Here is a 12,516-nt window from a genome sequence, read left to right as displayed (position 1 = left end):
GTGGAGCAGGGAAGAGAAATAAAGAGAAACCAACAAGAAAATATGTAACTACAGAGAATATGTAACTACAGAGGAAGAAATTGAATCAGATGAAGAGGTCAGAGAAGTAAAGAAGACAACCACTTATGCTAGACTGGTAAGGAAGCCTCAAACCGATGGTGCCCAATCAACCAAGAAGCCAAGGGCAAAAGCTGAGTCATCCAGAAAAGATAGAGCAAGCAAGAAGAAGAAGTCAAAATTGGATGAAGCTCTCAAATCAAAAAAAGTACAAGGTACATATGAAGTTGTGCCCCGAATGACCCTGAAACAAATAATTGATGAAATTCTTAAGGATGGAAACTTGAAGAATGCGCCTGTGTACTATGAAAATTTTGATGATAAATATCAGAGAGCAATTGAAGAAGAAGTTGTTCAATACATGGATATTTATAGTAGGGTATTAATAGAACTATCATCCATAATCACCAAGAGCCTATATGACATTTTGGATGCAACGAGGCATACGACTAGTTTAGAGGATGAAAGGATAAAAGAGTATGTATTAGTAAATTTTTCCTCTGTCATTTCTAAAGATGAAGTTATTAGATTATTAAATCTTGCAAAGGAAAGATTCTAAAGTAAGAAGAGGGTAAATAAGCTTATGCTCAGAAAAATAGATGAAGTCACTAAGGAAATAAAGACAATTTTGAAACAATTTTTGATAGATCACAGGATTGATGTGAACCTGACACATGATGACTCTCATCCGAGAGAGCAATCACATGACACATCTATTCTGGAAGTGCATAAAGTTGTTCCTGACAAGCAAAAAGATCAATCATCTAAGAAAGCTATTCCAGAAGAACAACCCAAGGTACAGAACACAGTTGATGATCCTGTTGATAACGTTGATGACTCCGATGAAGATGTACAAGATCCTCCGGTGATTGAAGTTGTGTCAGAGAAGATAGCTGAGGAGACACATGATACAGATAAGGATAAGGATGATGGTGAGAAAGGTGAAAAGGATGAGAGTGCAAAGGTTGCAAAAAAGGAGAAAGGAGAGGAGAAGACAGATCAAGTCCTGGTAATAATGGCAAGAGACACTGTTGCTGGTAAAGGGAAACAAATTGCTACAAATTCAGATGACTTTGGTCAAGGACCTATTGATCTAAGTTTATTATCTCTGATACAAGCATTAAGGTTGGCAACTCTCACGCAAGCCAAAGCCAGTGGCGACTTACCTAAGTCATATTCCATAGATAAAGAACTGATAACTCCAGCAGGAGATGTTATGGAGAAAATTATGCCATCTTTCAAACCAGACTCATCTAATCCCTCTGGTAAGCTTAAGAGTATGTTGAATGCTATAGGTTCTCATTTTGAGTCTTCGGAGAAGGCAACATGTATTAAAGTTTTAAATCAGTTTAATGCTATGAGATTGAAAACATTTTTGAAGATGATTGAGGATGATAGAGTGACCTTAGTTGCTGCTATGAAGAGTATTCAAGATGAACTAGATGAAGGTGGTTAGAGATACAAGTCATGTCTGATTTTGTCAAAGTTAGCTATAGACATTGACAAGAAAATTAGAGAATGTGAAGGTCAGCTAGCTAGCATATCATAGTCATATGCACCCCAATCAGTCTCGGCTAGCAAGTTTGAGCCACAAGTTTTGAGCATATTAGATAAGATCAAGAGCTTAAATCAGGAAAAGGAAAGAGTTTTGGGTAGAGTAGCTGAATTAAGGAGTCTTATCACTCCTTGGATAGATTCTTTGATGAGCAGTATGCAGGATGCTAAGGATGCTCTGGATTTCAATATTCTGGCAGATAGAAGAGGAGCAGAGATGCTTGCTTATCTTTTTAGTGGGATGATAGGCATTTTGGAGAGTTTGAAGAAGGCATGGGATAAACATTTGCTGTCCCTTAGGACAATTTTTGTAGACATATTCAAATTTTTGTGAGAAATTGTACATATCCTTGTATATAAGTTTTGGTGGATTTGAATGATAGGCATTGCTGTCAAAGAGGGGAGGGAAGAGTGAAAAATGGTGCTAATTCTCAGGCAGAGCCTGTATATTGTTGGTGAGATTGAAATTTTGAAGTTTTGCAGTCTTTAGTGTATAGTTCAATTTTCACAGTGTTACCATCAATGCCAAAGGGGGAGATTTTTTGCAAGAGACATTGTTCCAGTGAAGATTGATGCATGAGAGATGCTTAGGGATTATCATTGATGGCAACTCAGTTCAGAAATCACATCCAGTGTACATAGATTTGGTTTACCACAACTCATTTTGTCCATGAGGCATAAGTCTAGAAGGTGGAACACAACAATCGGTGGAATGTCCATATCTTGATTTTGATTGGATAATTTTGGTTGCGGTGATTAAGGCAGTTGATTCAAGACTCGAGGCAGATTATTTCATGATCTTGATATCCAGTGTTGATTCATGAGCAAGTTTAGAGGTCCGGTATCCGATAATTTAGTTAGATCAGAGCTATTATGGTGTAACATGTGTTGCGGATTTGATGGGTTACTTTCAGTGATTGGTTTCATATTTGAGGTGATTGGGTTGACTTTTGGGAAGCTTATTTTCATCTTGTTTTGGTTCACATTTGGATTTGTGGACAGATTGAGCCAACTTGGTGATGCACGTTTCATGTTGTTTGTTATGCAATCTTTGGAAGCCGACATGGTTAATGATTCTTTTTGTTTGTGCCGATATATAAGATGATTTAGTTGAACATTTTGATGAATGTTATGAATGAGGGAAGTATATATGAGCAAATTTGCAAGGTTTGTGAAAGTGATTGAAGATTTTTGTGCTCCGGTGTATGACAGTACAGAAAAATAGAGCAGAGAAACATAACAGTTGCAAAAGTAAATCTGAGGCTAAGCGGAACTGCATTTTGGCATATTTAGATGTTATACTTCAGTTAATTCATCATTGTAATCATTGGTAATAGCTTGTAAGGCAGAAAGCCTTCCTCTGGGTTGTAGCCCCTTTGTAATTGAGCAGTGAGCTCTCGGCTGTGTGTCTGAATGCAAGTGCATTCCCCTTTTGTAATATTGTCAAACTTCTAGCCATAGTATAATAATATTGTGGATTCAAATCTCACCGTGCTTTTTCCCTTCTGAGTTTCCATGTAAAAATCTTAGTGTTATGGTTGTGTGGTTGTTTACTTTATGTTTTTTCACTTTTCTTTCTTTCTTATGCATCCGGTGGTTTAAAGATCAGCTTAATAAGTTTGAAAATTATAAAACACTGATTCACCCCTCCCCCCCCCCCTCTCACTGTTCATTGATTCCAACAATTGGTATAAGAGTCTAGTTCCTTGGAAGAAGCCTAACAACTTGAGGAAGATTCGGAAGATTGAACCAATGGACTCCGATTTCCAGACAAAACTTAGTGTGGCACTTGAAGATCTTGATGCAGTAAGAAAAGAAGTAAATTCCCTAAAAAGAAACTTGAATGCAACTGAAGACTTCATTGAGATATTGAAAGATCAAGTGAGCACTTCTAGAGAAAAGAGAAAAGAGTTGATGGACAAACTGAAGGAGAAAGAAGAACAAAGCATTGACAATCAAGCCCTACAAGACAAGATAGATGAATGTGAGAAGATGGATAGAGAGAACATAGTCCTGAATAATGAGATGCAATCAATTGTGATGAAGCTAACAAAGAAGATTCAAGACCGAAAGAAGAATGAAGAAACCATGACTCAGTCACTAAAGGATAGATCTGATGAATGTTGCAAATTGGCATATGAGAATGACTAGTTGAAACTTGAATTGGTGCAATGCAAGAATGATGGATAAGAACTTGAAAAGCAAATCATAATTCTGCAAGATGATCTCTCTAATGCTAATGAGTACAAAGAAAAATTCAAAACTAGTTCAACCCGGCTAGATGAGATGCTAGAAAGTTAGAGACATGGAAAAGATATGCGAGGACTTGGATTTGAGAAAGGAGAATCCTCCGGTTTTGGACAAAGCAATCATTAGCAAAAGAACAAGAAACCTCTAGTAAAATATCCTAATGCCTACAAATTCAATGGTAAATGTTTTGCTTGTGGTAAATTCGGTCATTTGGCAAGTCAATACAAAAATAAGATGAATAAAGGGATGATGAATAATGTGATGAATAATGGTCCTACCTTTACTAGTCAATGTTTCATATGCAATAATTTTGGTCATAAGTCAAATATGTACAGAATGGTGAACACTTTTCAGAATAAGAGATGTTATGCCTGTGGAATGTTTGGACACATTTCTAACCAATGCAGGATGAGATCACATCAAATGAAATTCCGGCCGATGCAGAGAAATGTTATTTTCTATGCATGCAATAAATCTGGTCACATTGCAAAATATTGCAGAAGCAAGAACATGAGCAACAATGTCTGGTAAACAAGAATAAATCAGATGAAAAGGGCAAAGCTAAAGTGGAAGAGATCAAAGATCAACATAAGAAGATGTGGGTTAAGAAGGAAGATTCAAATGTCTAGAATGGCTCTACACCTGATTCCGATGATGGAACCTCATCCGGTAACTAAGGCCTAATGCCTCAGGGGGAATTTTTTCATGCAGATCCTCAAAACCCCCTTTCGGAGATCTGTAACTAGTCGAGAATGGTTGCAAATGATGGAAATTAGCCGTGGAGTTGATATCTGGAAGATTTCATGTCTATCTAAGTATCTGGTGATGAATTCTTAAAGATGGGAGGTATCCAAAAACTTTTAGGGTTGTGCATTTATTACAACTTAAAGTTAGGTTTTCACTGGATAAAAAGGCATTTCAATCATTCATTCTTCACATTACAAATGAAGAGTAAGTACAATAGAGCAAGGCGAACGAGATTAAGGAGACATATCCGAGCTTGAAGTGATCAGTCAGAGATTCCTTGTATCCAGTTAAGATTGAAAAGGTATTTATCCGTTTGCGAGCTATCTTTTCGTACCCTAATTTTAAAATGGCATCTACATCTAGTGTTGCGACTCCATTGGTGGTTGAGATTTATGAGAGAGCAAGGCCCGTGTTCAAAGGACATCCATTCAAAATCTATTGAAAATGATCTGGAAGGTGCTTTTTCCTATGTCCCGTATGGTGTGCTACACAATGAAGATATTAGGGTATATGTCCACTATAACATCGAAGAACTTGGAAATGCGGATAGGCTATCACTTTACACCAAGCATATGATGGATGGAATGGGTAATCTGAAGCCTGAATTCAAGCCATTGTAGGATAAAGGTTTTATTAATTTATTTATTTTATGGTGTTCAATAAACTTGAATGGGTCTGATATATCTTGAGCCAAATTCACGATGAGTTCATATGACTGGACTGACCTTGTAAGATCACAAAGCAATCTATTCAAGCAGTTACATGTTTAAATGCAACCGATGAGAACCCCAGTCTGAGGAAAGTTCAGAACACTCTAACACTAGCAAAGGTTACTAGATCCCAGCATAATAGCCGATCAATGACAATTAGTGATATCATAGAGGATGATGTAAGATTTTCTTCAATGGTGACTTGATATAAGGTGTATCAATCCAGCACGAAAAACTCAGTATCCAGTACTACTATATTCACAGTCTATGAGATGCTTAAGGAGGACAAAAGGTATGATCTCTGTGCAATACTTCTCAATGAGCTATTGAGCAATTTAAAGAAGATAAAACAAGACAAGAAACAGGTTTTCAAATTTGGTTCCCTAATTGTTTGTTTGGCACTTTATTTCTTGAATAAGATCCCCAGAATTTGAAATATTCAATGGGCTTATGATAAACTAGTGGCGGTCCAAATCAAGGAAGGATTGTAGGGTTTAGGTGATACTGTAGCACAAAAATCTTCTTTGTGGGGATACTTTAAATCATTTCAAGCCACAATGCAAAGCGGAGAGAGGATTCCAAAAGATATCGTTGAAAAATATGAGAAAACAATTTGCTTTATGGTTGATAAGGACCAATGTCATATGGAGGTAGTTGAGCCTAGGATTATTTGGATCATGCCCATGGGCTATCAGGTGGATACAAATACACTTGAAACATATGCTCAACACCTGTTGAGTAGCCAGTAGATTATAAGGAGGAAAGGTTCAATACCTAGAAGGAAAAATATCTTGATTTGCACAAGAAATTCACTGGACTGACAAGGAAGAGGAAAGTAAGAAAGGAAGTTGAGGAGTTAGCAGAACAAATGGGTATATCCAAGGAGGCTTTGCAAAGAGCTAGAGAGAAAAACATATTGAAGGAGGACATGGAAAAACCCAAAAAGTCAAAACCTGTCTCCACTCCTCCCAAGCAATCAAAGCCTAGACAATTTCGGTCTACACCTACCTCTGGTGTGCAAAAGTTTGTTCCTCTAAGAAGTCACAAACAACATCAACCGGTGGAGCATATAGGAGAAAGATAGAGAAACAAGAAAGATAATATGTAGTTACAGAGGAAGAAACCAAACCGGATGAAGAGGTCAGAGAAATAAAGAAGACAACTTATGCTAGAGTGGTAAGGAAGCCACAAACCAATGGTGCCTAGTCAACCAAGAAGCCAAGGGCAAAAGTTGAGTCATTCGGAAAAGCTAGTGCAAGAAAGAAATAAAATTTGACCCTTTCCATCAAAAGGAGAGTATCTTGCTATGATTTTCCATTACATTTATCATTTCAATTTCAAGGTTAGTTCCTAAACTGGGATTTGTCCTAAGGCAAACCACTATCCAAAATATTTTCCCTCCCTTTTGGTGTGTAGGAAATCCTCTCAGAAGCTGTACTCAAGGATTCCAACAGAGTTGACAATGACGAGCAAGTTCAAGTTTCGACAAAGCAAAATTCGGAGGATCGAGGTGAATCCATACAACCTAGCCCGGAAAATCAGCCCAAACTTCTGTAAATAGGTTGTAATTCTTTTCATTTGCTCAAATCTCTGATTGTGGCTTTGTTGGATATATGTAGCAATCTATTTTTGTCAGTTTGTTTCAAATTCTCAACACTTTCTCTAAATTCAAATTTACAATTTTAATTGCATTTTCGACTAAAACAAAAGGGGCATAAGGACTACATTTAGCATTCAACCCACTTCCTAAAGAATTGAGGTTGGATCTATTGTATTTTTCACCTTTTAATATGTTGTCCTATGAAAATCGAGTGGTTTCTTTGTTTACAAAGCATAACTTGTGAAACCCTAATTTTGTCATCAATACATTTCTGTGAACTCGAATTCTTTCATGCTTGTTTCCTATTTATTGTCTTAGATTTAATTTGTATGCACTTTAATATTAATATTTGTAATCATAAATCATATTTGAAATCAAGTTACATAAATTTAATGGTTAATTTCACAAAAAAACATAATTTATTAATTCTAATTTAGTGTCTTGTCGGTTGCATAATTTTTTAATTGTTTTTTGAGATTTGATTGTTATGACATCATATATTAAGATTTAGATGTATCTAATATCCAATATCATAATTCACAATATTTAATTTAGTGGCTAATCAATCATTTTTATAAAGAATTGCATTGCTTAAACATAGTTTTCAATTTTTGCATCCAAATTTCCTTCCTTTTTTCATGAGTTTTGTTACCCTTAGTCCTACATACAATATTCTAGTGAGAAGAAGTTGTGTACTTAAGGCTTCCCAAGGTTTAAACACTAAGAATATGGAGCCTCAATAGGATAACTTATTCCATGTGAATGTTGGTGCTTCCTCTAACCCAACAAATGACAACACTTATCCCCATTCCTCTCATACTTCTCATGATGTGGATGAATCACTAAGGCTACTATTGACTAATTGGAGAATATTGATAATAAATTTGAGAATCTTTAACAATGGATGGGTCTATAATACCCAGATACTCAGGCAATCCCCTTGGTTAAAGGATTGATGCAAAATGACAAGATAGGTTTGGATTTGTTGCATGGCCTTTCTCATATTGTTGATACCAATATTATGCCAATCAAAATTTGTGTCAAAGTCCTTGGTTATTCTCAACCCAGTAGAGAAATTAGCCATTCCATTCTATACATACATCTTCTATCATGACTACTTCCACACAAAATGTTAATCCCACACGTTACTCATGGGGGCAATCCTATTAATCAATATTCTTACATACCTCTTTTTGTGAGTCTTCCATTTGTTTCACAACTATCTCCCATTACCAAAATACCATAATGTTCCTTCTCCTTATCCTCAACCTTCGCCTACTAAAAACAATGTTACTCCATCACAACTCAATATGTCTAATTTCAATATATTCACCGAAGCAACTATCAATATCCTAGCTCAAATTGTTACATCCTTACAATGTCAATTAGCTTCCATAACTCAATCCAAATTTAATGTTCCCACATTTGATGTAGCAAGCCCACTATCTGATATGTGCAGTTTCACCTAAGAATATGGAGGTTCCTCAATTGGAGTTGTACAATGAAAAAGGTGACCCCTTGATTCATATGAAGACATTTAAAAATTTGTGTAGTAATTTTTCTCATGACCAAAGACTTATGACTAAATTGTTTACTAGAATATTTATAGATAAAGCTTTGCATTCACATTGTTTGTTGTCTCTTTATTCTATTACTTATTTTCAACAATTGGGTAATGCTTTCATTCAACAATTTCAAAATTACATTTGTCCTAAGATTACCTTGACTAATTTGGTTCATCATAAGCAACGAGTTAAAGAAAAATTGACTGAATTTATTGGTAGATATAAACATTTGCTTTCAAAAATTTCTTATCTTGTGCCTAATCATGATGTTCGAAGAATTTTTATTGCTAATTTGCAAAAGATATTAGAGATTAGCTTCTATTTTCTAAGTTTGCTTCTTTTACACGATTAAGTGCAATGCTTCATAATTATCAGCTTTAAGTGAGTTAATTTGAATCATCCTCTTCAATGGCTCCACTTGATATCAAAGAGAGTGCTCAACAATCATTTATGAAGTTCAAACCCGACAAAGGTTTCATCAAGATTGTAATGATGAAATTTAGTGTTTCACCATAAAATATAATAAAACCACTATTTTTTCTTAATTTACCATTACATTAGGGGAGAATGGAATTTGATAGATATAAGCTAATAAACCAAGATTCTAATCAAATTCCAGACCTAGTAAATGGGAATCTTCCCTAAAACTCAATTGAATTGGAATTATTTGAAGATTAGAGTAAAATAGTGAATTATTGAAGCAATTTAATAGAAACAGTAAGCTACAGTCATCGTACGGAGCCACAAATCTAGATTTGAGCATAAGAGTTTTTTTGGATTTGTTCTCAGAAGTTTGGCCTGATTTGTAGGGACCGTGATGGTGGTCACCCTAGTCCTCTGAATTTTCTATCATCAAAAGGTGAACCTATTCGTCTTTTTTAATCTTGTCGATCCTCTGAACGTAGCTCTATACCTGTTTTAGCATATACTAAAAAGGGGGAAATTGTTTGGAATAGAGGTTTTCCTTAGTTCAAACCCTGGTATCACAATTAGCCATAAAACTGAAATGAAAATGTAAATGAAGTACTGCAGTAAAATACTTTCCATTTGAGGGAAAGGTTGAAAATGAATGAGAACCTAATGATATATCTTTAATGAAGTTTTGTTTGTCTTCACAAGGCATTAGGGCTTCATGTAGATAGTATTCATAAACATAGAACATGAATGTCATCTCCAATGCTTGAATCTTGACTTCACTTCTCCTCCAATGCTTGATAGAAGACTGATTGTGCGCTCACTTGAACATGGGATTGATGCAGAGCCCTAGTATAGGTACAAGATAGGTTCCCCTAATCCAAGAGCACATCAAGGACCCTAGAAATCATAAAATACAACAAGGGGTCAAGGAATATCAATTTGACAAGTCCCACATCCCTTTCTTCCAAAAAGACTTCCTCACAAGGTCTCTTTCATTAAGCATCTCATAAGGTCTTCAAGAGGCTCTTAAGGATCCTATGGCCAATAGTGGTTTGGCCTCTTCCCCAATGCAACAATAGCTATTCAAGGTTTGGTTGTAAGTCCCTTAGGCTAGGGAGACCCCCTTCAATCATTAATTTAGGTTCCCTCTATCGGTTTGAGGTAACTACTACAACAAGGCCTACTAATCCTAGTAGCCTGGCCAAACCGGTTTTTCACACTTAACTCTTTATTTCTCCAAAAGACCTAGACAAAAAATCCAAGATTTGGATACCCTTTTTAGAGTTACAAAACATATCCTAAGGGTTCTAACTGGTTGGGAACACAAGAATCCAAACCCTATTTTGGTTAGGAGACCTAATAGCCCCAATTACGCCTATTTTACAAAGGAGTGTGTATACAAAGACCTTAACTCACCAAACCAACTCAAGGAACACTCTTAGGACATGGAAAATCCACCAATTCCTAAGTCTTAGGCCATGATCAGACCTTTAACCCCTGATGTGAGACCTGTTTGCTTGTACTTGCATGGTGGCCACATGGAGTTGCCCACCTTAATGCATCAAACCCTCGCCTCCAACTTGTCCTAACCTGAAAAAGGCCTTCAAAATCCTAAAATAAATTGGCCATACTTGCATCCCCTCCATGTTAGGATTCCCAAAGATACTGAGAGGGGGGGGGATGAATCAGTATCTTGCCGGTTAACAGATTTTCTAAACTTATTAAACAAATTGCATTCCAAAACAATGTACCGGTAAACTAGAAATAATACAGTAAATAAGATTAATAACCACAACATAGAAAGCACACCATAACACAATATTTTTAATGAGGAAACCCGATGTGGGCAAAACCTTGGTGGGATTTGTGACCCACAATATTCACTCACTAGCAAATAAATGAATATTACTTACAATAGGGGCCTGCACATGCAGGAAGTCCAACTGCCTAAAGCTCACTGCTTAATTACAAAAGTCTCACTGAATTACAAAAATGGATTATGCAAATCCAATATCATGTACTGCTTCAGTTCAGCATCTGCTATGCCAAGTTCAATACCGGTTTAAGCTCATACAACTTCCATAAACCTTATTCCACAATCTGCCTTAATATTCGCATGTTCGCATCTGCCTATTACATTTCATACATTCATTCCATAAATGATCCTACAAGATCTCATACGTATATGAGTCCTATTACAATTCGCCTTGTCGGCTTACAAAAAGATTTTACAATTAAATACAAGATAAAATCCTGTCGGCTGGGGTGTTGGTAAACATCTTTGCCGCTGCCGCTGCCTGTGTCAGTGCCTGCCGATGCCATAGGATTATAAGGTTGCCATCAATGACAATACCTTCAATCACCTACAATTTCTCATTGGAGTGTGCATTTGCCAACAATCTCCCCCTTTGGCATTGATGGCAACACTCATAAGAAAAAGTCAAAATTGTATCCAAAATGTGTTGTCCAAAAATTTGTCTTACCAAAACTGTGTGCTCCAAAATTATGTGCTCCCCCTGAGCAGATGATCTCTTCTGTCAATCATTTTTCTCATTCTACTACTCCCCCTTTGGCATCAATGACAAAGGCTGTCAGTTAATGTCAATTGAGTGTAGTTCTTGTCGGGATCCCTATAACCGATGGGTTATAATCTGATATAGATCCACTAATGCAAAATTCAAGTTGTTAGTGAATCTCTCACTATCTTCCAATGCTGCTTCTGTTCTTTGGATGGTACCGGTGAGTATGTGGATTTTCTCTTCCGGTGTCTTAAGTCCTGGAACAAGAGCCTCAGAAATCTCTTTTCTCAAAGAGATGAGGATGTCTAGTTTTGGACCAAGTCTGGATTTCAGTTCCTTAGCCTTGTGTTTTATTCTTTCCTTCTCCTTCTCCAATTTCTCAAGTTTCTCCTCACAACCAGCTATCTCCTGTTCTATAACTGATATGGGTTATGATGAACCAATGAGATTGTCAGCTATATCATTTAATTATTTTGGTGCTATGCTGATTTCCTTGTCAATATCCACTGTCAGAAGATCAATCTTGTAAGTGTCTCTGTACAGTTCCTTAAATTTCGTTAAGGTTTTGTTTAGTGTCGATAGAAGGGTGTCAATGTGTTCCGTGCACTTCTTTATTGTCTCTTCAAAGAATTTTTCTTTTTCCTTGTTCATTTTCTCACACTAAATGTCACCTCATTAATCTGATCAACTATCAAAAGATTGTCGGTGATGTACTTAGACAATGTGTCTAGTTGACTCAAAGAATCTTTATTTTCTACATTGCACTTGGGTGCAATCAATTTCAATAAACGAATAGTGTCATCAATAGCCTTATATGCCTGTGCATTACACTTTGTGATTTTCTTGATGGAATCTAGTAAAACCTCTATTACATTTGTCGGTCTGAATTCTGTTAAGGAGGAACCAGAAGATTGTCCAATTGCCTTAACAATTTGCAATCTGCCGGTGTGAGTAACCTCTTTGCTTATGTTGACCTTTGGTAGGTCAGTTTGAGTTTGCATTTCTACTAGCAAAGGTTTTGGTTTCTCAGCTGTTGTTGGTGGCACAGTCTCTGTCTCAACCTTTTCCTCTTCATGTTTCTCAGAATGTACCTCTAT

This window comes from Cryptomeria japonica, chromosome 5 (assembly GCF_030272615.1).
Source record: "Cryptomeria japonica chromosome 5, Sugi_1.0, whole genome shotgun sequence".
Lineage (NCBI taxonomy): Eukaryota > Viridiplantae > Streptophyta > Pinopsida > Cupressales > Cupressaceae > Cryptomeria > Cryptomeria japonica.
This window is presented reverse-complemented; position numbering follows the sequence as displayed.